The sequence below is a fragment of the Peromyscus maniculatus genome, chromosome 4 (genome assembly GCF_049852395.1).
Source record: "Peromyscus maniculatus bairdii isolate BWxNUB_F1_BW_parent chromosome 4, HU_Pman_BW_mat_3.1, whole genome shotgun sequence".
Taxonomy (NCBI): Eukaryota; Metazoa; Chordata; class Mammalia; order Rodentia; family Cricetidae; genus Peromyscus; species Peromyscus maniculatus.
Window position 1 is genome coordinate 69,709,641 of NC_134855.1, and position 27,515 is coordinate 69,737,155.

General features: G+C 51.0%; 1 long non-coding RNA gene across 1 annotated transcript; it reads left to right on the forward strand.

The window, feature by feature from the left end:
- Window positions 1-24,781, forward strand: LOC143272928 (uncharacterized). Its single transcript, XR_013050593.1, has 4 exons — window positions 1-99; window positions 22,354-22,498; window positions 23,329-23,510; window positions 24,158-24,781. It is a non-coding gene; the product is annotated as an uncharacterized LOC143272928 (long non-coding RNA).
- The last annotated feature ends 2,734 nt before the right edge of the window (window positions 24,782-27,515 follow it).

Here is a 27,515-nt window from a genome sequence, read left to right on the forward strand (position 1 = left end):
CACATTGGAAGAAGGATGGAGCACTGGAGTAGGAGTACTCCTATCAGTCCTCTGCCCTTGAAGAAGGTATGGCCTCCCACTGCCTCCTGACAGGCTGCGGTGAGTGTTAGCTTTAAGGGTTAATTGGACGGGATCTAGGATAACTGGGGAGATTATCTACATAGGTTAGCCTGTGGGCATGTCTGTGGGGGACTGTCCTAGTTCATTGATGTGGAAGGATCAGCCCACTGTGGGCAGCAGCATTCCTTAGGCAGAGGGGTCTTGAATTGTAGAAGAGTGGATAGACGGAGGTGAGCACAAGCAGGTCAGCATCAATTCACGGTTACTCTCGCCTCTTGCTGCTTCTGTCACTGCATGTTATCACAGCTTTAGCAATGAAACCCGATCTTGATTGTTAGGCTGGTGGGACAGGGCAAGGGAGGTGGCACTCAGGTGTTGGAGTTCAAGAACGAAGGGAAGGCTTGAAGGCTCGGGGTGGGCCGAGGTGCTGTGAAGCCTGGCCCGTGCCTCTCCCAGCAGCCTCTCAGAGAAGCAGCTGCCCTATCAGAGCTCAGGAAGAAGGGCTGAGTCTCTTCCACAGCCCTTAGCCTATCAGCCTGTGTGGGGCCAGGGCCTTCTGAGATGGGGAAGGGCAGGCTGGGTAGGCCGCTGCTCTTCGGTGTCCCCGGCAGCCATGACCCTCCTTCCCTGCTTCGTCCTGACCTCTAGTCCACTCAACTCATGCAGATCAGAATCTTGACTCCAAGAGGGACTTGGGCTGACTTTAATAGAAATGAGTCTCTCCTGTGGCTCTGAGGCCCAAGCTGCCCTGAAAGGGTAATTAGTTGAGAGAGAAACATCAGCTCTACTCCAGGGTGTTCTAGAGAACTCACGTCCCTTCTCCCGCCTTCCCTCCCATTTCTCTGTGTCCCCCTTCCACCTCACACCTTAGGCTGTAGATGGATGTCCCCCACCCGTGCCTCTTTGGGGGTGTGTGGCTCTGGCAGCCCCTCTGATGGGCTGCGTCTCTGAGAGCTTCTTACTGTGTGATCATTAGTGACAGCAAAGTCGGAGAAGTCTGACCTCAACTCAGGGGAGAGACGGTGTGCCTAAACCACCCTACGGAAGGGCCCGGGGGACACGCCCTAGAAGGCCCTTCCCAGTGGGGGAGGGGGTGTCTCCTTGGGTCCAAGCTGGCCCTTCCCCTCTCTCTCCTATCTCTACTGCTGCTCTCCAGGGCTGAGGACACGGGGAAGCCAGGGCCTGGGTGGGGCTGACATCGCCAGACCCACGGCTCTCCTTCCTACGCGCTACACATTACAGGCGTTTCCGAAGGATTTCACGTGAAGCTTGAGGACCCACAGCCCACCAGCCTGGTGCTACCATTTTATGGAGGTGACAACTGAGGCTCCGAGAAGTTAGGTTGCTCAGTCAGTCACTCGGCTCAGAAGCGGTCGAGGCAGAATTCAAGCTGGGATTTGGGGCTTACTGGTCCTCTCTGGCTGCCCCTGGCTAGGATATTCAGCCAAGACTCAGGTGCCAGCTCTCCACCAGCACCCCCTCTTCCCATCATGCCCCTCCCTAGGCCTCTTCTTTCGTCCCTCTGGTGCAGTCATCCTCCCTCTCTCTTGCCCTGTCTGTCTCTCCCTCATCTCGACAATCAAGACAGATCAGTGCAGCTGTTGTACAAGGACACCAAGGGGCCAGCAAGCTCTGAAGTGAAATTAGATGTAATGAAGAACAAGAGTGCTCAGCTAAAAAGCCCTTGAGAAGTCCCCAAGGCCCCCTCCATGATTACCACTGAGGGCTCTCACACCCCACCTCTACCGGCCCCCAGTATGGCTTCCTCAGAATTTAAGGACTGGACGTAGGGGCTGGGATGTAGCTCGGCTGGTAGCATGTACAGAGCCCCGAGTTCTATCCTTAGTGCTGAATAAAAGTAGGTATGCTGACCCATACCTGGAATAGCAGTGCTTAGGAGAATCAGAAGTTCAAGGCCAGTCTGGGATGCATGAGAGCAGGGCCAGGGGTTGGGAGGAGTGGGGGGGGGGAGGGGGGACAGAACAGTGAGATGGTTCTGCAGGTGTGGTGGTTTGAATAAAAATGGCCCCCATAGGCTCATATATTTGAATGTTTGGTCCCTGGTTAGTGGAAATGTTTGGGAAGAATTAGGACAACAAATGTGGCCTTGTTGGAGAATGTGTGTCACTGGGAGTGGGTGTGGAGGCTTCAAAAGCCCACACCAGGCCTTGTATCACTCTTTCTCTCTGCCCAGAAGTTATAGATGAGGTGTGAGCTCTCGGCCCCACGCTTGCCTGCCTACCACCAACCACACTCCCCACGGTAGTGATAATACTCCTCTGAAGCTGTAGGGGATGGACTGCTTTCTCTTATAAGTTGCCTAGGTCATGGTGTTTCATCACAGCAACAGGAGAGTAACTCAGACAAGAGGTAAAGGCTTGCTGTCAGGCCTGCTCTGATGACCTGATTCCTGGGACCCACGTGAGCCAAGGAGAGAGCTGACTCCTGCAAGTTGTCATCTGGCTGCCACACACACTATGTGGCATGCATGCCCTGTGTGTGCGGCACACACACAATAAATAAATGATTGTAGTACTTAAAAAAAAAGAGTCACTTTAAGCCACGTGTGCCTGTAATCCCAACACTCAAAAGGCTAGGCCAGGGGACTGGAACTGAGTTTCAGGCTAGCCTGTGTAAGCAGATTTTTCTTTGGGCTGCCAGCTCACACACAAAAAAAAAAAATGATGGGGAGACTTATTATTAATTATGAAAGCTTGGCCTTGGCTTAGGCTTGTTCCCAACTAGTTCTGATAACTTAAATGAACCCATATCTTTTAATCTACGTTCTTTTATATGGCTTGGTCACCTTTACTCTGTACCGCCCATCCTGCTTCCTCTCCATCCGGCTGGCGACCCTGCTTTCTTCTTCTCAAAATCCTTCCTGTCCAGAAGTCCCTCCTTATACCTCCTGCCTAGCTATTGGCTGTTTAGCTCTTTATTAAACCAACCACAGTGACACGTCTTTACACAGTGCAAAGGAATATTCCACCACAAGCCTTGGCTACATAGAGAGACCCTGCTTCAAGAAGACAGAGTTTTCTTCAGTGCTTGAGCTCCGAGGCAGTCGGACTGGCCTAAGATACCGTTGGCATCTTAGGATGAAGCTGGAGTTTCGAGACAAAACAGGGGCTCCTTTAAGCAGGAGACCCTTCCTCACTGCAGCACGGCTCAACTACCCCCCACCACAGTTGGGACCAGGGGCAGGTGCTGAGGGGGGAAATCAGTAGTAGGGGTATCCCTAGTGTGAGGACCCAAACTTATGGATCGTGTCTAGTGAGCATCCCTCTGGTGACTGTCTCAGATGTTCTGGGGAGAACCTGGGGTTGACCTAACACACTGCTCTCATGGTTTGATATCTGTAGAAAATCAGGACGGCAGGAAGCACGCTTACCTCCAATGGGAAAGATGAGCCTCTGAGCCTCACATGGGCCGTCTACGCTGAGGTGGCCTCTTTATTCAGTAAGAGTGCACAGGAGGCCTGGGGAGAGGGCTGCAAGCTTGGGGAGCTGAGTATGAACGTCCCAGAATCCAGTGAAAAGCAGGGCATGGTGGCACATGTTTGTAATCCAGTGCTGGGCAAGCTGAAGCTAGGATATCTCTGGGGCTCACTAGCCAGCCTCACCTACTTGGCAAAGTTTCAAGCCAGTAAGAGACCCTGTCTCAAACAAAAGGTGGGGTATGCCAAAGAGTAACAGCTGAGATTATCCCCCGGCCTCACATGCATACACACACACACACACACACACACACACACACACACACACACACACACACATCTCCAAGACTGTACAAGGCCACCAGAGGCTTGATCTTGGAGCTAATTCAGGGAAAGAAAGGAGAAAAATTGGTAGATGGGGACCTTCCAGTTCAGGAGGCAGTGCCTTTCATGTCAAGACTTGTGGTCTGCAGAGGGCGGTTCTGTATCAGTTGTGTGACCCTGAGTGAGTGGCTCCATCTCTCCTGAAGCTCAGTTTTCACATCTGTAAAATGGGCTGGCACCTCAACAACTCCATCTGTAAGAGGTCTGGCCTGGTACCTGCACACTGGGCTGCTTAGAGGTCTCTGCACTTCTTCCCAATCTGCATCTGTCTTTCCAACGCTCTGGGGCGAGGTGACTGCCACCCTTGCTCCTTCTCTGAGGGATCATATTCTCGCACACTGGGGCCTGCTGTATGGGTTTCCATCTCTGAATGAGAGGGCACGAAAGAGCAGAGTCTGACTTGCTTCCCCCGACTTACTCTGGCGAATGGCCGACCCCGCTGGGGCTTGGGTTATAAACCGGGAAACCTGGTGAGCAGTTAGGCCCCAGCTCATGTGATGGCTGGTGGCTGACCTGGATCCCATCCTGACTGAGGGAGTCAGTGGATGGTACCCACGAGGGGACCACGTGAAAGCATACTGCTATAATTAATGCCGAGTGTCAGGGCCAGCGACTGCTTGCTGACGCCTTTCTAGAGAGTCGGGCTGACATCCATTTCTTGTCAGAAGGGCTTGTCAGAATAAGTTTTTCATTAAAAAGGGCAATTCTTGCCAGAGCCACAGAGTCCTGTTGTCCAGGGCTCTTTGGGAGACAATGGGCTCAGAATGAGCTCTGAGCAGTAACATTTGCTAATGGCTGGGGCACAGCTTTGAGTGTGGCTTCTCCAAGGTCAAGGGCCCACAGGCCTCTGTGGGATGATTTGCATGTGGAATGTCCCCCCCCCCCAGGCTCTTGTGTTTGGACACATTTTCAAACCATTAAAAGAATTTATTTTGTGTGTGCATGTGGGTATGCTCGCCACAGTCATGTGAGGGGGGTGGTGGCCAGAGGATAACTTGCATATTTCCATTTGGAGTCTCAGGACTGGACTCAGGCTGTCAGGCTTGGCGGCAAGCACCTTTACCTGCTGAACTATGTAGCCAGCCCACTTGTGTTTGGATACTTCGCTCCCAGTGGGCTGCTGCTTTGGGAGGTTTTCGAACCTTTGGAACTGTGGCCTGGTGAACAGAAATGGTTTGTTGACAGTGATAGCTGCCTCGACCTCTGGGATGGTAGGAACCCTCGCCATACACCCCTACCACCAGGAAAGTGATGGACATGCTCCCCATGGTGGGTGGGGTCATCCCTGGGCTAAGGGTCACAGGTTCTGTGAGAGAGCAGGCTGGGCAAGGCAAGGGAAGCAAGCCAGTGAGCAGTACGTCCCCATCAGCTCCTGCCTCCAGGTTCCTGCCCTGTGTGAGTTCCTGTCCTGACTTCCTTCAGTGATGGACTACAATGTGGAAGTGCAAGCCAAATAAACCCTTTCCTCCGCAGCTGGCTTTTTGGCCATGGTGTATCATCACAGCAGTAGAAACCCCGACTAAGACAGATGTGATGGTCCGTCTTCATTGCCAACTTTGGGGGATTTAGAATTCCCTAGGAGACACACCTCTGGGGGAGTCCATGAGGAGTTTCCAGAGAGGTTTAATGGCGGCGGGGAAGGTCCTGATTGTGACCGTCACCTACTCACAGAGTGGCTGCTGGGTGCCCGCTGTGCCCTTCCTCAATAGAGCTCTGGGACTTCAGAGGGGCTCACTATTCTAGCACGGAGACCTTCCATCTCCAGCCAGCTGGCAGCTCTGCTCTGCCGTGTCCTGGGGACTCAGGTAGTGAGTGACAATGGTGGCCCTCCTGAGGACTCTGTGGAGAATGTGAGGAGATGCCGACCTTGCCTGGAAGTCACCAAGCAGTCCAAGAAATGCCCTCGAAGCCTTCTCAGTGAGGGTATGGCCACACAGAATTCGAGACGAGTCCAGGTGAGGTCCACGGTGCCTCAGGAGAAGTGGAAAGAGCTCCTCAGGTCACTGTAGCTGGAGTACAGACATGCGTGGGGTGGGTGGAGGAGCGTGCGTTTCTGGCCCCTTTAGAGACCCCTGGCTCCAAGCCTGCCTGTTCGGAATTTGGAAGCTGCAGTTGAGGAAGGACAATGGGGTTGTCAAAAGACACACAACATGTCAGCTGCAAAGCTGGGACTGAACCAGGCCTTTGAAAACACTGCAGGCCGTGTCTTCTGTCAGTCCAGCGAAGAGAAGCATGAAGGGCAGAGTCCTGGAGCTGGTGGGTGGGGTGTGAGCACCTTCTGAGGTCTCTGGGTTTACACCCATGGCCTCTGTTAGTTAGGGCTACAGATATGAAAAGCCAGACTCCAATCCCTTCAGCCAGCCATAACCAGGAACCACACCATGGCGCTGCAAAAACAATTCACAACTAAAAGGTTCTCCCTGTTCCCTGTCCCCTGCAGTTCCTGCCTGTGGGACTCACTTAGAGATGTCCCAGATGGAGCTATCTGCTACAGCACAAAGCCCTGGTGCAGGGCAGGAGAGGGGGCTGCCATGCTGGGTACAATGGGCAGGGGCTACGGGGCAGGCCTGTGTTGAAGGCTGGGTGAGTGTCCTCATTTACATATTCCATAAACATGTGAGGCTGGCATTGTTTAGTCCCCAAATGACAAGGGAGCCAGCTGAGCCCCAGAGAGATGGATACACTTGCCCCAAGACACATAGTAGGCACCTAAGCCAGACTCACACACAAGGCTGTCTTACTCGGGACCATGAGAATTCCATCACATCAAGGTGTCCCTGGAGGGAAAAGAAAGAGAGCTGGGGAATTGTCTTCTTGGGGGCAAAGGCTTGAAAGAGGGGGGCAGAGGGAATGGAGAAAATCAGCTACTCCTTGGTACCTTCGTGCTTTGGATTTCACCCCAAGTTCCCCACTGAGTTGAACCCCCATTTGGAGGTTGGAATGGTGCTAAAGGTCTAAATGGGGAAACTGAGGCTCAGATAGGCTTGAGAAACCTCTTAGGCTAATGTGATGAGGCTGTAGCCTAGAGCTGTGTTCTGTCCCCGCTATCTCAGAAACTACTGTGGTTTGGATAGAATGCCTGTGAGTCCCTTCCTTCCAGAACTCTGAGACTGAAATGTGGTCCCCCCACTGCAAGCTATTAACTCAGTACTGAATCTGATTGAGGTGTTTAGTGGTAGGGACTTTGAATAGTGATTAGGATAAGGTAGGCTTACCAGGGCAAAGCCCACACATGATTGGATGCTGGCGGTTTTATAAGGAGAGAACAATCTCTGTCTCTTTGTGGGCCCCTGAGCCATCTCAGGACTCTACCAACAAGAAGGCCACCAGACACGGTGCCTTGACCTTGGGCCAGAACCCGGAGCCAAAATAAGCCTCTTTCTAATGTTCCCAGTCTGTAGCATTGTTATTTGAAGCAGAAAATGCTGTAATTTAGCGATTTTAGCATGTAGATGGAGTCTTGGTCCTGGGCCCAGCTGCTCCCACAGATAGGCAGTTCTTCTCCATTAGTGAGTGACAAGGGTCAGTGGAAATTTCCAGCAGAGTTGCTGTGCTATGAGGGTGCACACACGCATGGGCACCCTTCAGCTCAGCTCTCTCCTCCCTCTAGCTTTCCTTTTCTCTCGCTTCTGCATCCTCATCCCCCCCCCCCCGCCCCATCCCAACCCTTCATCCAGCCTCCCCAGGATGGGGTGGGGAGGGAGCTGGCAGGGGCATCCCAGGTTCCCTTCTCCAATCAGGTGGAGAAGCAGAAAGCTGCCTTGTCCTAGCCCTGCACCCTACCTTCCATCTCAAATCAGCTCCTTTCCCACGGCTTGCCACGGGAGAGGAGAAGGAGGGGGGGGCGATTATTTCTGTTTTGCTCCTAGAAAACTTTAAAATGCTATCACCATGGAAACTGCTCTGAGCAGCCATCCAGCCTGCTTGGGGGAAGGAGAGAGGCAAGGGGAGGGGGAAGGAGGAAGAGATGCTCCCAGCTCTCCCAGCTGCCGAGGCTCCACTCCATCATTCAGTTTAGGATCCCCAGCAGGACCAGGCTTCCCCCCTTTGAGGTGACCTGGCAGATCTGAGGTCACTGGGCTCTCCTTCCGCTTCCTGATGAGCCCCCTCCAGCGGCCTCACTGACTATGTGGGGAGCAGGCTCCGTATGAGTGTGAGAAGAGCACAAAGCTGAAACACAACCGGCCTTTTCCTTCCCAGGGACTTTCTGGCCAGAGGAGAAGGAGGAGGAATGGACAGTCCTTCAGAACCCACTAGTAACACGTGCCTTTGGTTACACTGCCTTTCTACAGCCTTTCATCTATCCTGTCAAAAAGACAGCCATCTTTCCATTTTATAGAGGAGGAAAGTGAGGTGGGGGATGCCAGTGAATACCCCTCCCCAGGCCCTGGACAACAGGGAGCAGATCTTACCTGGGCCTGGAGGTAGAGAGGATGCCTAGAAGGAAAGGGTTAAATACAAGAGGAAAGCTTCTTGCCACTTAAGTTCCCTGTGCTTCCTCTCAGAGAGAAAGGGATAGGAAGGAAATAGTGTGTTACTCAACATGGGCTAGGATATGCCACAATAACAAACGAAAAAGCCAGTGACTTGCTCAAGGATGCTCTACAAGTTGATGGAGAAACTGTACCTGCAGAATTCAGTCTACTGCATGCCAGGCACTGCAAGAGACATTTTGTAAATGCAGAGTTCTCACGGCCTTGCTTTAACTCCGAGTTCGCATAGGAGGAAGCTGAGGTCAGTGGGGTTACAGAATTTCCCCAAAGTTCCACAATCAAGAGGCCACAAAATGTTCTGGAACAGCATGGTCCTACTGTGTGAGAACTAGCATCAAGGTGCCATGAGATTGGGTGTAATTTATAGGGGAATTTGGGACTGGAGTGTGGGCCCCGATGGCAGCAAGACCAGTACAGTGGATGCCAGAGACAAGGATCAGGAAGGACAGGACAAAAGTGACTTTATCCAAGCCAGGATGCAGTTGGTTTGTCTGGAGCCAGCATCTAAGGCTTCTGGCACATGCCTGGAGCCAATGAAGTTCCCATAGCACTGGGATGGTTTGTTCTCTTACTAGTTTGCAGGGAAACTGTTGGGTAAACAGACCAGAGATACCGACAGCCAACTATGGTGAGCACAACACAAGATGGCCACCGTTAGGCTAAACCAGAGTAAGAGGTGAAGGGTAAGGCTGGGATTTCAACCCATGAGGGTCTGGTGTTGAAGCTGGTGCCTTGTTTCCACTAGTGTGGACTGAGGCTGCTCTCCTCATCTTGAGGATCCAGAGTGAAGACCCAAGTCACAGCCTGGCTGCCTTTTCATGCTGTTTCAAAGTCCCAGACAACATCGAAGATCTTGGCCAGGAGAGGCAATGGCTCATAACCAGCCCAGTGAATACCCTTCCCAAGGAAGTGACCATGAGAATGGGTCCTCCCTAGACCCAGAGGTAGGAGAGAGGCTACCTGGAAGGAAAGGGTTAAACAAGAGGGAAAAGCTTCTTACAGCTTTAACTGCCATGTGCTTCCTTTCTCAGGGAGAAAGAGAAAGAAAATAGGGTATTATTCAGCATGGGCTAGGTTATGCTGCAGTAACAAACATCACTAGATATCTGGGGCTCAGTATTCTGACATCTATTTCTTATTCATGCTACATTGTATCAGCTAGTTACCTCTGTGAAATACAACCACTTGAAACTTAGTGGCTCAAAAACAACCATTTAATGCGAAGTAATACAAGGGTGTCTGACCTTTCTACATTGTCGTCTAAAAATGTATTGGGTGCATTTGCAGCTAAACTGGGACACAAAGGGTCCAAAAGATGCCTGGTTGATAGCTCTTATTCTCTGTGTTAGTTGAGGGGTGACTCTGGACTGCTCCAGTTCAGAGGGCGTCTTGGTGGTTTAGAGAGGCTCTGTTCACATGTCTGGTACTGCCAGTGGGACAGCTGAGACCCCTCCCTCTGTGGTCTCCCTTTTTTCCAAGGAGCTATTGGAGGCTTGCTCACAGTGGTATTAGCATTCCCAGCTGGGAGGAAAGACCAGATCCAATGAGCACGCTTCTGCTTCCTCCTTTTCTGTTATCATATTGGCCATATTGACCAAAGGGGCAGAGCAGAGAATGATCAAGGGTCATGGGAAGGGACTCCCTACCCTCACAGAGGGGAGTAATAGGGGGCCGAGCATTACAATAGCCATCTTCCAACCTTCCAGTGCATCCCCATTTCTGCTCCTCTGAAAAGTCTAGCCTACCTCCACCTCATTCTGGAAAGGGAGGGGCTGAGTGCGGCTCCATTTTATCACTGTATTTGGTGAAGGCAAAAGAGGAGATGCTGAATGTCACATGGCTCTTAGAGCGCCCTCAAAGAGTGACACGTGACCCTGGGCATTGGCTGGAGCAGCTCATGAGGCCACATTCAGTTTCATAGGGATGAGGAAGTAAGACCACAAACATCTGGAGAACAGTGGTAAGGACTAGGCAGGTGTCATTCATGGAATACTTTCTATATGCTGGACCAAAGTGTGAGCCTCACGGTGTGTTTGCAGAGGAGGGATAATCTCTTAGCTACTAGAGTAGAGTGACCAAGAAGCCCACCCAAGGCCATCCACTTGACAAGAGGCACAGCGAGCCCTGGGACCTAGGAAGTTTGACCTCAGGTGGCATGCTGTCTATTGTCTCCCACCTCTTCAGAGAACATAGAGCAGTGATGTGGGGTGACTTCTTCACTTATCCATTCACCCCTTTGATCCTAGTTGTTTAAATACCACCACGGACAAGAGGTGTGAAGACAGGATGAATGAAATCCCTGCCCTGGCGGAGCTGTGATTTGGGGCATCCTCTCTGATCTCAAAGGTCAAGGGACCTTTAAAGCTTTGCTTGTGACAAATGGGGAGTTTGGAAAGTGAAGAGGCTCATGGGGGTCCCCAAGGATCAAAGGATCTGGGAGAGACCATCCCAGCTCCTGGGTTTCTCAGAAGGCCTCGTGGGCCTGCACACAAGTGCTCAGTGGAGAGCAGTGAAAGAGAGGAGCATCTCTTGGCTGCTCCTGCTCTAGAGGGTTGCCCCCCCCCACCATGAGGTCAAGCACTCAGGGAACCACACAGTGGATCTTCTATGTATAGGAGAGCTTGAGAAGAGGCCACAGTTGTTCTAAGTCACCCATGACCCTTATAGTGCTCAGTTTGTGTCACTGCAGATGGACACTGGGATCCAAACAGCTAGGTGATATGGTTCAGGCTTCTTTCTCTGTTCTCATCACTTTGCAGAGACCCATGCAGAGACCCTACTGCATGCCTGTCCCGTGGTCCCAGCTCCCCCAGGCTACCTCCAAAGGACAAGGATCTCACTACCTTCAGCAAGTGTCTGTCCCCAAGCCCTTTCTTATTATTTAGCTCACAAAACTCATATATCACCAACCACATGGGGCTAGCATATGCTGGGCTGCTGCGTCCTGGGTGCGATGGCACTCTGGTGGCCTTGGGCTGCTGGGCAGGAAGGCAGTACTACATGAGCAGATGGACAAGGCTCAGCCTGTCGGTCAGAGATGCTGGGCCTGCCCTTGCACTGGCTCCCAGAAAGTACAACTATTTATAAAAGATGAAGTGTGCCAGCCTGGGACATCTGCTCCTTCTGCCGGAGTGGTCTGTGCTCACCATAGGGCCCCAGTTTGAACTCCCATCAGCCCCCATCTCTGCCCCACCCTAATCTCCCAATGGACCATCTTGGGGGATGGTGGAGAATGGTCTGTTCTCTCTGTCTTTCTCTTTCAGATGCAGCTTCTAGGGAAGGAGGGTGTTTTCTTGGGGAAGGCGACATGAAGCCTTGCTGCCCCTTCGGAACAGTACTGGCTTCACCTTCTCTCTCCGAGCTGCTCTCTGGCCACTGACATCCACATCCCCTCTGACTGGCACTGTCCTGGTGGCAGGGATTAGGATCCGCCAGCACAGGGCCATGCAGTCCAGGTATAGCACACAGGCCTGGAGCTGGCTGTGGAACATTCTGGAACAGATGCAGAGAGGGGGCTTAGCACCCTGTCCCAGGGGTTTTTCTGAACTAGTCTGTTCTCACTCAGCAAATGGGTGGGAAGGAAATTTGTTCTTCAAGGTGGTGAAATATTCCGTGTCACCCAGGGTGAAAGTTTCACTGTGATGTGAGTGATGGAGCTCTGAGCCTGTGAGGAAAGGGATAAAGCAGAACCGTGTGTCTGAAGACCTGGGCTCTCCCACTGCACGGCCAAGTGGCAGGAGCTTGAAGTGGCACTGGAGTCCTCTGTAAGCGTCCCCTTTGTCACATGTGCCCCTCTTTGTTGTGACAATGATGTCTGTGGGCCTCCTTCAGGGGCTGCTGAGGGGTCTGGGTGGATTAGTGAAGAGGGAACCGTCCTGTTCTTTGAATTTTATGCAAGTACAGCCATGCCTGGACCAGGTAAGTGACACTCCTGTGTAAAAGGAACAAGGACGGAGAGGACCAAGTGAACAGATGTCAAAATATGAGCTAGAGGCCGGTGGGTGGCTCGGTGGGTAAAGGCGCCTACCTCCAAGCCCACCAACAGACGTTAGATCCCTAGGACCCACATGATGGAAGGAGAGAACTGACTTCCGGAGGTTGACCTTTCACCCCCCATGTGGGCCATGGCATTCACACCTCCCCCAACATCAATAAATGCAATAAGAGATTTTAAGTTGAATTGGCTCCATGCCTAGGAGCTTAATTCTGCTCCCTGCTTTCAGGGGGCTTCCAACCATGGAGCGTACTGCTCCCCAATGTGTGTGTTTTTTTCTCTGTAAAATGGGAACAACAGCATTGCATTTAGGAGGTGTGATGAGGAAGCCAGGTTTTCTAGGGATGCCTTGTGAGGTCATTGAGGTCATAAGGTACACTCACAGCCACCTGTTTGGGAGGACCTAGGACAGCCCTGCCAAGCGCTTGTACTTTGCCTCTCGTGTGTATAGACCAGAGGTCAACATCTGGCATCTTCCTTGATCACTTTCTACCTTACTGTTTTTGAAGCTGAGGCTCCCAGTGACCCTACAACCTGTAATTTGAAAAAGGAGTCTTGACATACTATCCAGGATGTCACAATGTGTGTAGGCTGGGCCTCAGATCCAACCACTGGCTCCTCTATAAGAGAAAAGAAATGGAAGTCTGAAAAACACAGTCTCTTAGGAAAACATTCCTCAAAGGCAGCGTGATGCCTTGGTAGCCACAAGCCAAGGATGCCTGGAGCCACCGACAGCTGAACTGGCAAGGGAGACCTTCCCTACAGCCCTCAGGGACAGTGTAGCCTGTTTGTACTTCTGCCCTCCAGAATAGGGGGAGAATGTTGTTTGACACACCCCCCGCCCCCGTCCCCCAGACTTGCAGAGCATTGGAAACTGCCAGAACAAGATGGGGCTCGTGCCAACCTACCAGATCTCCACAGGGCACTGAGGACGAATGAGGAGGCCTAGGGGAGGTAGAGCCAGAGACAACCTGCTGTGAGATAAAAGGGTTGTGGGGCCAGTGTAGCTATAGTCTGGAGAGAGGGAGGCAGACACCTGACCGTACCTCTAAATGCCATCGCAGGTTCTTACTTATTTCCTTCAGAAACATGTCTGTGTCTCAGGTCCCCTGAGGAGGTGAATTACCTGTGTCTGCTTCCAGGGCCACCAGCTCACCTGTGACCTCAGGTGGATCTTGGGCAGGCAGGTTTCACTGGGACCCACATTCACTGCTGAGCACAAGTCTGGAAGCAGGAGCCGAGCCCGAGGGAGGAGGCTTCCCTCCTGAGTGTCTCCTCTCAGCCTGCTGTGGTTCTGAATTAGATGGAGCAGAATGTTCTTGGCAAGAAACACGGGCTTCTGGGCTCTCAGAAGAACTGTGCCTATAGACACACAGGGGAGGCCTTGGCTGAAGACAGACTCGGTCTCATAGGGAAGGTGGAAAGACCAGAGGCTTCCCCAACGTGGTGGGTAGTGGCATTGGCAGGGGCCACAGAAGGTCGGCTGGTGGAGCTCTGACCTGGTCACCCTGTTTTCTTCCTTATCATTGGGCAGGAAAAGTGGCTGTACCTCTTAGGGCAGGATTATTCCAGAACAGGAGATTCTGTGTTGTTATCGCAAATGAACGCAAGGCAGGGATGGAACAGCTGGAGCTGGGTCTGGAAGGGGACAGGGTGACATGGTGCTAGGTAGGACAGTGTAGCACATGTTTCTAGAGAAGGAAGACTCCTAGCTGGAGGACAGTGGGGTGAGTCCCAATCCTGCAAGACATCTGGCGAGGTGGGGATGGATGGGGTGGGGTGCCACAGTGTGGGTGGGACCAGGCACCGGCACTTCCTGAGTCCTTAGCAGAGTCTTGAGAAGATGGGATTGCTGTGTCTACTTTAAAGCTGAGTCCACGTTCCAAGGGCAGTGTGTAGGTTGGACAAACTGCATGACCCCTGGGGGTCAAGTTGGGAAGATCTTGTGAATTAGAAAGTGGAGTCTGGACTTGAGGATCCAGGTAATAGAGAGCCATGGTGGATGCCTGAACATAGCATAGCACAGTGAAGGAGGTGCCCACACTGGGTGGTGGGAAGAAGATCAGCAATAACGCAGTAATGATAGTCTGCTTCCCCCTTGCCTTGTATGAGGTGTGCTCATGGGTGTGTGTGGTGTGGTCTGGCCGGGCTGGCCTGGAACTCACAAAGCTCTGCTTGCTGAAATCAAAGATGTGCTATTATGCCTGACCCATGCCTTTGTTTTTATTATTATTTTAAGATTTTGTGTGTGTGTGTGTGTGTGTGTGTGTGTGTGTGTGTGTGTGTGTGTGTGTATGGTGAGTACAGGTGCCTGAAGAATCCAGAAGAAGGCATTCACTCTCCCTGGCTTTGGAATTATAGGTAGCTGTGAGCTGCCCCACATGGGTACTGGGAACCAAACTCTGGTCCTCTGTGAGAGCAATACAGGGAAGTATATTCTCTTAGCCACAGGGCCATCTCTCCAGGCTAGAGCAGCGATTAGATGGTAACACAAAGTAACATCACATTAGAGGTACGGGCAGCAGAGTGTCTCTCCTATCTTAGCATCCCCCTTTTTAAAGATGATATGAATCTGAAGATCAGGCTGGAGCAGGGGCATGCCCAGGATGGAGAGAGGTGAGGAGTCCAGGGTGAGGTCAAATGAAGGAGAGTGTGTGAACTGAGCAGGCTGGAGGGTGACCCCTGGGACTGTTTGACTGGGACAGTGAGGAAGCTGGAGGCAGGACCTTACTTGGGTTGTGGGGCATCATGTTATTTCCTTGCTATGATGGAACACCCGACAAAAGCAACTTCAGGGTTTATTTGGGCCCCTAGACTGGAGGTGCAGTCCATCACGGTTCTGGAGTCATGGCAACAGGAGCTGGAGACAGCTCATCACATGGCTTCCACAGTCAGGAGTAATACGAGGTGCATGTCTGTGCTCAGTTCACTTTCTCATTTCTTTGGGACATTGTCTCACGTAGCCCAGGCTAGCCTTGATTGTTGAGGATGACCTTCATTTCTGAACCTCCAGTCTCTACCTCTCTACATGTTGGGATTGCAGGTAGGTGCCACCATACCTGGCTTGTTGGCAGTGTTGGGAATCAAACCCAGGGCCTGTGAATGTTAGGCAAGTACTCTACCAGCTGAGCTGCATCCCCAGCCCCAACTTTCTCCTTTTTATTCAGTTTAAGGCCCCAGACTGTGGGCTGCTGCTGCCTACAGTCAGGGTGGTTTTCCCTCTTTAGTTAAGCCTTTCTGGGAAGGCCCTTGTAGACACGCTCAGAGGCGTGTTTCCATGGTGATTCTAAATCTGTCATGTTGATAATGAAGATTAACCACTATGGGCACCAGCACCCAGCTAGGGACAGGAAGGCACCGGTGCACAGCTTGACTGCTACCCAGCTGTGCCGTCTTGGGCAAAGCGCTGCACCTCTCTGGTCTCTGTTTCCTTTTCTTTAATTATACATAACACACATCTCAAAAAGCCCAGGTGGCTACAATACAGTCCTCACGTCTGGCTTAGGGTGATGGCATCCACGGACAGTATCTCGGTTCCTTCCGGCCTCTTCTAGAGACGGGCATGGCTCCCTGCCAAAAGCCTAGCAGCCAGCTGCACATGGAACCTCTCCTGGGCCCGATGCTGGTCTTTCTGCAAATGCCATGTGTGCTTCGGGGACTAAGGGACACTTGCTGGTGATGCCATGCCATGGCAGAGACCACAGCATGGGCGGGAGGGTAGGGCCTCAAGGCCCTGGCGGTGGTGGTGGCGGTGGTGGTGGTGGTGGTGGTGGTGGTGGTGGTGGTGGTGGTGGGGCAGCCACTGGGAGCAGGCTGTGAGGAGCGAGCGGCTGGCTTTTCTATTCCCATGCCGAAGGGGAAGGCCATTTCTGCTCCAGATGCAGGAGACGCCAGGCTTCATTACTTCCAGGGATTCTGTCCATGTTCTTGCTCTCGATTCAATTAAAACAATCTGAGGTAATTAATTGAATTTGTTATTTGATTAATAAAGATAGAAATTTGGCTAAGTTGCCGTGAAGAAAGAAGCCATGTTGAGACCTGAGGACAGAGGATCCTGGAAGCCTCATTCTGTTCCCGCCTTCCTTTTGGCCTGATCCCCCTCATTCCTCTCGTGTTCCCACTGCGTCATCTCTGAGTCCCCCATCATTCCAGCTGGGACCAGGAGACAGGGCCTCAAAGTCAGGGATAGGGACTAGAAGGAGTGAGGAGGTGGCTAGGGAGCATGTGATCTGTGGGGGTGGGAAGTGGAAGTGGGGAGGAGCCTCCATACATCTGCAAGGGCTTCATGCTGAGAGGACAGAGGCTGGGCAGGCCAGAAGAGCCTGACTGTGTGCAGGAAAACTTAGGCCAAATGCAGAGCAATGAGGAGTGGGAGGGTAAGACCAGGGCAGGCGCCACTGTCTGTCCAGAGAAAGCTGTGCACAGTGGGAGCTGCCAGCATTGATTGCGGGTCAAACCAGAGAGGAAGAGCCAGGCCAGACCCCAGTGTGGGGAGTCACTGGGGATCAAGGGTTAAGACTGAGCGTTTCCTCTGCCGGGCAGTGGTGGCGCAAGTGGATCTCGGTGAGTTCGAGGCCAGCCTGGCCTACCAAGTGAGTTCCAGGAAAGGCACCAAAACTACACAGAGAAACCCTGTCTCAAAAAAAAAAAAAAAAAGACTGAGCGTTTCCTAATACGGCCCAAACCTAGCAACTCTACAGAATTCAGACCTGCAAATTTGATGAAAGTGCATAGATTCAAATGGCAAATGAAAAGCTAGGGGAGATATTTGAAGCTCACACCACATATGAAGGTTGAATTCCTTCCATACGTAAAGAGCACCTCTGAGTCAATGAAAGAAAAATTCCCACTTATAAAAGGTAGAGAATGGTTGGAAGGGATAGCTTGTAGGAATGGAACCACAAATGATATTTGCTTATTTATTCATTTATTTGTTTAGTTGGTATTATGGGAGAGAGGATCTCATGTGGCCCAGGATGACCTTGAATACTTGGTTTGACTGCCTCTACCTCTGAGTTCTGGCATTATAGACATGTATCATCTCACCCAGGCTACAAACGGCTTTTAAACATATGCAAAGTTGCTCATTCTCTTTCTGTAATGAGGGAAATGCAAATTAAAAGTGGGCAGAGATTCCATTTTTATACTTAAGATTGAGCTGGGCGTTGTGTGACACTATTCCTGGGGAGACATGAGCAAACGTCTACTCACCCCAGGTAGAGAACCAGGCACAGGCAGGTACAGATAACACCAAAGTCCGCTGCGGTGAACCAGAGTCTGCTGGAGTTACCTCAACTCCAGGAGTATAGGTTAGGGGTTACTTGCAGAGTGAGCTGCATCACAGAAAGTCCGTCCCAGAACAGGCAAGGACTTAGGAACGCTGGAACCCTGGATCTTTCTGCACAACCTGCAGGCAGCTCCACTGGTCAGAGTTTCCTCTCCTCAAGAGTCTTTACAGCTCATGGAACCCAGGGAGAAGGAGGGGCCTGTGAGTCCAGGAAGCTTCAGAGACATCCTGGGGTTTGAGGAATTTGCTTCCTGGGTCTTAATGAACTTTGCTTTAGAACTTCCTGAGTCTTAAGGAGCCTTCCTTAGGATACAATGTTTCAATTCAGAAGAAATTGCTACACAGCGCTCCACCCCTTCCTCCAGCCATTCCATTCTTTTTGCCTCCTGTCTGTGGTGTTCTCCGAGCCTTGGAGGAGGTGGTGTAGACGTCTAAGCCTTGGGCTACTTTGCTACAGCAACAGCTGCTTGTTCTCAGGACTGTCTCTGTAGGCCGCCACTATCTACAAAGGAAATATCATGACCAATTGCTGTTGACAGAGGTGCTTTAGGACTGGTCTTCAGCACAGATGTAGTTTGACAGACACACCACATCCATTTAAGAAAGCAATGGCTGTTGCTTCCCTTCCACCAATTTCTATCCTGGTTCACAGACTCTGGAGTGATTTCCCTTCTGTGGAATAGGCTTTAAATCCAATCGGAAAGTTGTTGGTTGTACCCCAAACAGTCTGTGCCACTAGTGGACCTGTAGATACATCTCTCTTGACATTTAGATGGTGTTTGCATGCAGCATCTTCAACCAAGTAGGACTATTGGTGAGACCCTCCCCCAGCAGCCTTCAATACATCTTTCAACATGATGAAAGCCAGCAGTGAGCAAGCGAGCGTCCAGTTTAGTCCCAGCCTAACTTCTCTATGTCGTGTGACCAGCTCATGGATTGTCTTCAGCCAGAGACTCTTACCTAATTCTGGTGTGCAGTCAACAGCAGTGGCAGTGACCTTATCATCTGGGGGGCTTTGGGGACCTTCCATCCAACAGCTCATGGGGAGGTTACCCACTCCTGGCACTGCCGTTTTTACTTAACCACTTTATGGCTTTGGACACTTGTCTTTCTCCAGACGTGTAGGATGCCCTCTGAAAAATGTTTACTGTTGTGTTTACCCTCCCCCCCCCCAGATGTTTGTGTAAATCTGTAAGACACTCTGGGGCTGAAGTACTGGCTCAGTGGTTAAGAGCACTTGTTCTTGCAAAGGACCTGGGGTTGATTCTCAGTACCCGTACGGGGCTTGCCACCTCCTTGGACACTAGGCATACATGTGATGCATAGATACACGTGAAGGCAAAACACTCATACACGTGAAACAGTAAACCAAATCTAAAAACTCTATAAGACACTCAAGCACTAGTGTTACATGACAAGACCTTTTTGCAGAGAATGTGCAGGATCTGTGAAGTCCCATCGTTGTCTATTTCAAATAAATGTAGTCAACTTTGAGGGTTAAGTGGATACTAAAAAAGAAATGTTACCAAGGCCCAGTGTGGTGTGAAAGGGTCTCATCGCTTTTATCAGTCCTTGAGTCAGAAGAGCAGTGTTGGGTATAGTCACGCAGACAGGAGACAGCCCCCATTTAGCCTTCCATGATCCATACACATTGCCCCACTGCTGATGTTGCTTCTGTCTTAGGTCCAAGAGCTTCACTATAACCTGCTGTGCCTGCTGCTGGAGCTGGATCTCTCCTTCTGACAGGCTCCAGGCCAGTGCTGTGGCCCTTAACTTTCCATTAGCCACACCTGACTGCTGAAGGGGCCCCAATGTAGCTGGAGTTTTCTTGGTTCTACCTGGCCTACGGTCAGGACAAATCTCTCTCACCCGCCAGTCCCTGCAGCTGCTCAGACCCAACCAAGTAAACACACAGAGACTTATATTGCTTAAAAATTGTATGGCCGTGGCAGGCTTCTTGCTATATGTTCTTATATCTTAAATTAACCCATTTCTATTAATCTATAAGTTGCCACGTGGCTCGTGGCTTACCGGTATCTTACCTCATACTTCTCCTCATGGCGGCTGGCAGCGTCTCTCTGCCTCAGCCTTCCACTTCCCAGAATTCTCCTCTCTCTTTGTCCCACCTATACTTCCTGCCTGGCTACTGCCCAATCAGCATTCTATTTATACAAAGAATTATCCACAACACCCCAATCTGAGTAACAATCTCTCTCTTCCAGCATACTTACCACACACTCTGGGGTGGGCATGGGGGGATTGTTGCCCATCCCTAGGACAGGCTTAATTCTTTTTTTCTAATAATTGTTGCTCAGGCTTTCTAACCTTTCTGGAGTTGACTCACACAGCAGTTTGTTGTGGCATATGTCTTTACACTGTATAAAGATACTTTACATTGTGATTGGTTTAATAAAAAGCTGAATGGTCAATAGGTAGGCAGGATTTCCAGGCACAGAAGACGCTGGGAAGAAGAAGGCAGAGTCACTATCCAGTGTAGAGGAAGCAGGATGTATAGGAGATGAGGAAGCAAGCCACGAGCCATGAGGCAATGCATAGATTAATAGAAATGGGTTCATTTAAGTTACAAGAGCTAATGGCACAAGTATAAGCTATAGGCTAAGCTTTCATGATTAATAAGTCTCTGTGTTGTTTATTTGGGAGCTAGCTGGTGGGAAGAGGAAAAACTAGCTACAGCAGTTGGCTTTCCATTGATTTTTTCCCCTAAGACTCCTTGACACAAATCTTGTCACGTTTGCCTCTGAGTGGTTTGTGCATATCTCTTTGTTCATTGTGTCTTTCTTTCATACCCTCTTGGTTGCTTCGTTTTTAAAATAAGGCTCATTGAAATGGGAAATAGACACCTTACAAACCCCAGGAAGTCCCTGAAACTTACCAGATTCACAGGATCCCTTCTTCCCCAAGATTATATAAGAGTAAAGACTACTGAGAGGTGATGACCTTGAACTTCTGATCCTGCCAGCACCCACTTAGTGCTGGGGTCACACGTGTGCACTGTGACACCAAGTTTCCGAAGTGCTGGGGATGGAGCCCAGGGCCTCCTGAAGGCTAGCAGCACTGTCCTGACCGAAATCTGTGGTTCTAAGAGCTGATGCTGTGTTCCCTGAACTCCAGTCCATGGCACCATATCTTCATGGAGGTTCTTGAAGAACTGGTGTGCCTCGGACCCCCCCCCCCGGCCCCCCCCCCCCCCCCCCCCGTCTCTCTGCCTCTATGTAAATCTAACTTGCAAGATGTCAACATGGCAGTAAGTCATGGGCAAGCACTTGATCTGCTGTTCTGGACACTGGGAAACCTCTGACCTGGGCAACGCCACTAGGAAGTCAAACTCTACCTGGCATTCAAGGCTCCAGCCTGACACCACATGCACTCTGGGAGATGCTGCTGTATGAAACTTTTCCCATATTAGTCAGGCCCTTCTCACTGCCTAGGATCACTGATCTTGGGCCTGAATCTGGGCCTTTCTTCTCCTTTTCCCAGGAGCCTTTCTTAGCTGTCCTAGGCTTGTTTCCAAACTCCTGGGGTACTATCTAAAAGAGACTGAAGGCAAACAGAACCAGTGTTCATTGCAAATGTCTGTGATCGTGCTCCTATGACCCTGGAGAAACTAGACATCCAAAGGAGGTACACATTTACTCAGAGCTCTGCTGGGAGCCATCTCCTTGGGAGGAATGGCTCCAGGCCTTCAGCTTTCTCACTGTCCACAGCCTCAGGAGATCCAGTCAGGGCTCTTCCTTGCAGGTTCCAAATTTCCCTTTAGCAGTTCATTGTGGAAACTGGCATGATGGTGCACATCTGTAACACAACAGTTTTCCAGGTGAATACAGGAAAATCAGGAGTTCAAGGTCATGCTTGGCTACACAGCCGAGTTCAAGGCCAACCTGGGTAAACAAATAAGTATTTAATATCACCAGCCCTCAAGAGACTGCATTTCCAGTCAGCTTATACAAGTCTTTTCTTCATTTGTTTTTTATTGAGATGGAGTCTCACTGTGTAGCCAGACTGACCTTGAACTCCTGATCCTTCTGCCTCTGCCTCCCAAGTCCTGGGATCCCAGGGAAGCCCCTGCGAACCCTTTCGAGTTGCTGATGGAAATGAGTCCATTTACATTTAGGGACCCATGCCAGGCTCCTTGAAATGCTATCATCATTCTAGAAGGCTCTATGTGCTCGGGCAATTGACTCACCTTCCCTGGAACCCGGTTCTCTTAGCTACAAAATACTAAACAAAAGATGGCAGCGGATGCTATCTGATGTGTGTACCTCTTGGGATTGTGATAACTAGGTGAGATAGTGTTGATAGAAACATGGTGCTTTGTGAGCTTCGGATGTGACTACCACTGTGTTGCGAGGTGACTAGTCCGCGTGTGAGGGGAAGAGAGCCAGCAGCCTTCCCTGGGCGGCGAGGGACGTCTGAGGCCCACAGGGGTTAGCTGGCCATGGTGACTCCAGACAAAGCTCTCAATCTGAAGCACAGGAGACCAGACGTGTTTCTCATTTTAGATTTTGGAATGTTTGCATATACATAATAAATATCTCAAGTGAGACTCAAGTCTAAACCTGAAATTCATGGTAGCTTCCTCTGTGCCTCACTCACAGTCTGCGTATAATTATAGACAATTTTTAAATGACTTGGGCACAAAATGGAGTTTCGTGGTTACTTTTTTGTCTCTGTGATGAAGTCCCTGACGACGAAAGCAGTTTAAAGAAGAGTTCATCGTGGCTCACAGCTGGAGGCTACTGTCCATCATTGTGAGGAAGACCGGGCTGGCGGCAGAGTGCCAGGAGGCAACCAGTCATGTCTCCTCAGTCAGGAAGCAGAGAGAGGTGAGCTCAGCTTGCTTTCTCCTTCTTATTTGGTCCTGCCTGGACCACAGCCCACTAGATGGTGCGGCCCACATCCAGGGCGGGCTTCCCACCTTGACTAACCACTCTAGATAGTCCCCGATAGACGTGTCCAGGGGCTGTCTCCTTGGAGATTCTAGATCCTGTCTAGAAGTTGGCTGTTGATAACAAGCATCGCACATGGTGTGGGATTTTCCATGTATGGTTTCATGTTAGTGCTCAGAACACTTTTGGATTTGAGGATGAGAGATGCTGAGCCTATGTTTACTGGGTACTTACCATGTGCTAAGTGCCTAGCCCAGGACATGATATGGCATTGTGCTATCAGATGCATGAGATACCCTTCTCATCAGTCAGGCAGAGTGACTGTCATACCACCTCCGAGTCAAATCCTTGTTACAGGTGACTAAACTGAGGCTCGGAGAACCCGGATGGTATTCCAAGGTCACAAGGCTCCAATGGGACATTCTGCACAGCTCTTCCTTTCATTACCTTATCTTTGCCTCAGCTATAGGTCAGGACAGGAGCCTCTGAACCGTCTGTGTTTCCTCCTCTTCCTCCCCACCACTACCCAATCCAATACTGCAGGCTTGGACCCAGAACGGAACCCTCTCTGCTTAGGCAGACATCACGTCCATGCTCCCCTCCCCTCCTGTGGCTGCAGCGTGTGGTGTTAACTGACAAGGAGAGATGGTTTGAGAAAGAAGCGAGCTCATTATCGGGCAGAAGACTTAGCACTTCCCCAGACTCCACAGCACCCTTGGATGTAGCTGGCTTGCCTCTAATTGCTGTCCCTGACACTTTTCTTCCAGAACTGGAAAACTGAGCCCGCACACAGGGCAGGAAAAATTGAAAAGTCCCAGGACCCGGTGGCCTGAGAGAGCCCTGCCTCCTCCATCTTGTGTCACCCTGCCACCCACCCGACATCATCCATCAGCCCTGCTTAACCAGGATGGTCCTAACCACGAAGGTCTCCTCATCCTTGCAACTCCAGGTAACAGGGGTACCTGGGGAGGGGGGAAGCCACCTTGATCCTGAGATGCCACCCTGGCCTCCATAGATGCCCAGAATCCAATTAAAGCCTCCATTAGAGCCAGGAAAGAGATGTGACTGGAGGTGATGGAGAGGGACGCACTTCTAATTAGACCCGCGGCCACACGCCCCTGTCCTTTCTAGAGAAATGTGAAGGATCAAGAGGAGTAGTAATTAAAACCTCCCAGTCCTACACAAGCTCTATCACCACGAGCTCTGCCTCCTCCCAGCTCCTGGGTCCTGACTGGTTCTCTCCACCAGCCAATCTCTGGGCAGGAGGAAGGTTGGAGGAAAGCCAGCAGAACTGGGCGCCCTGGTTCAAAGGCCTAGAGAGGGTGGCCCCCAGCTGAGTTTGCCCTACGTGAAGCCAGGGATCGTGCCACAACCCAACAGTCTCAGCACTGGAGAGGCAGAGGCAAGATGAGAAGTTGAAAGTCATCCTTGGCTCCATAGCTAGTTTTGAGACCAATCTTGGCTACAGGAGACCTTAACTCAAAAAACTAACCAACAGCTGCAGTGTGTTTGATACTATAGATAGTTCATTCCAATACTGGGACATTTGGTTTTCTTTAAAAACTCAAAGATCTGACAGCTCCTGGCTTGTCTCAGCCAGCAACAGTCCTCACTGGTGGAAGTCACGCAAGAGGCAGGCCCTCAGTGCACCGCCCTCCAACCTGGCTGCGTCATCTGTCAGTCACATGCGTTCTGGGAGTATCATCTGGGTCTTCAACCTGTAAGTGAAGGGCAGTGCCCAATGTTCATTCTGATCCCCTCCTTTCCTTCACACATGTGTTCCTTCTGGGCCCTCTGCCTGAGGAGACTTTCCTCATCTCCATTCAATGCCCCCCCCCAACATGAAGCATCTCCATGGCAGGAACTGTCCTGTTCTCTGGCTGCTGGGATACCGACCATCACCCACAACGCTTTTCCAATGTGTGATGGTCAACCTACCCCCACCACAACCCCTGCTCCAATGGGTTAGAGGGCTCCTTAGGAGCATGGCCCAGGTCGGTTGGCCTTGTCCTCCTCCTCAGGTCTTTAATAAAGGCAACTGGGAGCTTGTGGCCCCTTCTAGGCAGCCTGTCTGGGCCAACATAGAGCAAGTGGCTAGGGCCATACCAGCCGTTCTCTGGATCTGCCTTTGTAGCTTATCTTTTTATCCGGGCCTTTCCCAGGCTTCAGGCTGGAAACCAGGTACTGAATTATTGGGGGATTAACACATCACATTAAATAGACAGGAAGGGCCCCTGCAGTGGACAGAAACAGCCACAGGAGTAGAAAGATGTGTGGAGTTCAGGCACCTAACAGCAGGCAAGGTCTCCAGGGAGTTTTGGTTGTTGTTGTTTTATAGTATTTTTATTTATTTATTTATTTATTTATTTATTTATTTATTTATTTAGACAGTCTCATGAAGTCTAGGCTGGCCTCAAACTCTATATAATCAAGGATGACCAAAAAAAAAATTTACTGATTTGCTTTATTTTATGTGTGCCTACATGAATTTTATGTGCACCATATGGATGCAGAAAGTTACAGAGGCTAGAAAAAGGAACCAGAGCCCTTGGAACTGGAGTACAGGCAGCTATGAGCCACCATGTGGGGCCTGAGAACGAACCCAGATCCTCAGGAAGAGCAGTTGGTGCTTTTAACCACTGAGCCAGCTCTCCAGCTCAGACATTGATTCCTTACTTTCACCTCTTGAGTGCTGGTATTGCAAGCATGCATCACCATTCCTGGTTTGTACTGGGGATTGAACCCAGGGCTTGGTGCATGCTAAGCAAGCCCTCTACCAACTAAGCCACATCCCAGCCCTGAAAGATGTTTTAAAAGCAATGTCAATGAAGGGATGGGTAGGCTGTGTGATGACATGCACAACTGAAATGATATGTGTGGCCGTCAGTCAGCTTCTCTGACCTGGCTACATCTCAGCCTCATGGAGCTGTTCCCCAACCTGTATGCACACCAGTGTCCTCATATGACAAATGTGACATTAACATCTGCAATTTCTTTTTTTTCATTCATTCATTCATTCATTCATTCATTCATTCTTCTTCTTCTTCTCCTCCTCCTCCTCCTCCTCCTCCTCCTCCTCCTCCTCCTTCTCTCTCTCTCTCTCTCTCTCTCTCTCTCTCTCTCTCTCTCTCTCTCTCTCTCTCTCTCTCTCTCTCTCTCTCCAGGTAGTCTCTGGTAGTCAACTCAGTCTCACTATGTAGATGAGGCTGGCCTGGAACTCACAGTGATTCACCTGCCTCTGTCTCCTGAACGCTGGAATTAAAGATGTGCACCACTATTTCTTAAATTGTTTGAGTGTGTTTCACATCATCCAGCAACCTTGCCCCAGATACATACCATCCAAGGGCAGAAAGTGCCCATGTTCACACTAAAACTCATTTCTGATCAGAGAAGCATTGACCACAATGGCTTCCAAGTTAAAAAGCTGTAAAAACATACATTCCACTTTTGAGTGTGTGAACAGACTTCCAATCAATTGCAAGAAGTGTATTCACACATGCATGAATAAATGAGTGAGTAAATGAAGGAACGAATGTGGCAAATGTGTTTTTTCTGGTGCCTGGTACCTGATTGGTAAAGAGCCACCCCTTCATTTCTCCCTCCTGCTTTTTGCCTTCCTTTAGCTTGTATTTCCTAGGGTCCTACTTTGTGTCCTACAATGTCCCAGTGCTGGGGACACAAGAGAGTGCCCGACAAACTCTTCCTTCAGGCTGTTTTCTTTTGTGGGCAGAAAGATAAGCATCAGTCCGTAACTAACTGGGGAAACAGCAAGCTGTGTGCACTGGAAGTCAACTCAGGAGGGAAGGAAGCCAGTGAAGGGTGGGCCTAACTGAGGAGGAAGAGGAGGGGCAGGACTCACTGCTGCAGAAATGCCACTGGAGCTGGTGCCTGAAGGAGGACAGATGCTAACAGCTAAGGAAAGTGTCTCGGGTAGCAGAAGCCTAGCTGGGGTTTCTGAGTGGGAATGGCAGTGGTGGGGGGAGGCAGGGGGGTGACAGGGAATGTCAGAGGCCACAGTGAGGACTTGAGTGGGTGTTCGGTGTGATGAGGAGGCTTGGGGGGGGGGTGGTGTCTGAGCACCACCCCAAGGTCTCCCCACACTTAACTCATTACGTCTTTACCACGACAGTGCCAATCAGCCTCTATTCTTGTTTTAGAGGGAGGGTGAGCCAAGACTGAGTGGGGGGATTACCCACCCTCATAAAGAGAGATGGAGAAGCCAGGCCAGGAGCTGACACGGCCCAGCCGTGGGTAGAGAAGAGGAGGCTGGGAACTCAGACAGACCTGGGTGCCAAGCTGTGTGGCCTCCAGCAGGTTACTTAACCTGTATACTGGGGATAATGGTGGCCCTGGAAGACATAAGGTCCTCTGGGCAAAGGCACTTTGGTGGCCGGTGATTTTTCCTTTTGAGCTGATGGCGGCTGTCCCGTGTGTCCTCTTCTCCTCCCAGGAATGGCCGACGTGGCCTTAAAGAGAGAATCGGACTGCCGGCTCCTTTCTTCTTCTTGGGCCCAGTTAACCTTAGGAGAGCTGCAGGGGCCCACGTGGTGCAGGCCTGCTCCCCTCCAGCCCCACAGGTTCATGGCTGCCATCAGTGGTGACTTCTCACTGCTCCTACCTACCTTCCCCTCCCACAGAGCTCCACTTCTTGGCGGGCCTTAGGCAGGCAGGGCCGCCCTATAATGGTGGAGACCTGTGATACCAGCTTCATCCAGGGCCAACTGCAGAAGGCAGAGGAGATCTTGGCAGGTAGTCCAGTGCGGTGAGAGCTGCCAGCCAGGCTGAGGCTGGAGTCGTGCAGGAGACCCCAGGGGCTGAAGCAGATGGCTTCTTTCAGAGTCTAATTATCCACCCGCCTGGAACCGGCGGGGGCTAAGCACAACAGTGTCTGTGTCTCCTTTTCCCTGGAAAGGGAGGAGAGGGCTACGGCAGGCCCCCCTGGGTGTGGCTGGAC